Source organism: Mastomys coucha, unplaced genomic scaffold, assembly GCF_008632895.1.
Source record: "Mastomys coucha isolate ucsf_1 unplaced genomic scaffold, UCSF_Mcou_1 pScaffold8, whole genome shotgun sequence".
Classification (NCBI taxonomy): Eukaryota; Metazoa; Chordata; class Mammalia; order Rodentia; family Muridae; genus Mastomys; species Mastomys coucha.
The window spans coordinates 56,789,960-56,790,992 of NW_022196914.1; positions in this window are offsets into that span (position 1 = coordinate 56,789,960).

Consider the following 1,033-nt stretch of genomic DNA (forward strand, 5'->3'; position numbering starts at 1 on the left):
TTGTTTATTCCTAAAACAGAGGATCTCCCCACCAGAGCCTACACTTTCACCAGGTTGAAACAGTTGCTTACATTTAAAAAGTCACAACAAAGTGTTTGACATTAAAATGAAAATGTGGATTCCACTATTTTCAGCTCATTACACAATGTGTTGGAGAAAAAGAATGTAAAGCCGGAGATAGTGTTTCTTCTCTAGACATTGAGAAGAGGTGTGTTGGAACTTGGTGTGTTGATCATAGTAATGCTGTTTGGGGGAAGTCAATAAAAAGTGGCTTTCCCTTGAGTAGCACAAGCTATAAATGATGGGCTCTGTGACCCTGGACTTGAGATGTCATTTGCTTATTCATTAAATGAAGGTTTAACTATGTGACCAGATCTGAGCTAGAAATTTGTTATAACAGTAAATACAGTATTTACTATCTATGGGTTTATGGTGTGCTAATATATACAGTTGAAAAATAAAACAGTCATCTCTACTTCCCAAGGCTGTGGTGTTGGGCCGAGATGATTGTATATGGAGCTTGAAAACCAGGCATAATGGGAGGTTGAGACAAGTAGATCCCTGGAGTGCACTGATCAACTTCCCTAGAATAGAAGGTAAGCTCCAGACCAACGAGAGACCCTGTGTTAAAACATAAGATATGACATTCTTGTGGAATGATAACTGATATGGTCCTCTGGCCTACACGCACATACACAAATACACGTGACCTGTACATGTACACAAATGTACATGTAACAGACAGGACATATACATGTACATGTGTTTGTGCGCGCGCGCGCGCACACACACACACACACACACACACACACACACACACACACTCATCAATTATAGTTAGTTTCTAGAGACTCTCAGTCTATATCCTACTCCCTGTATGGGATCCTGGATGCCTCAGCACTGGCTGTAGTCACTTTCCCTCACTTAAAGCAAAAGCCTCTTACTCCCTGTTTCTCAGTGTGCCTCTGCCACGCACACTTGCATGATGGCGGTATTTGAGGCGAAAACTTCAAGGAAAGTCAGCCTCCTGCCT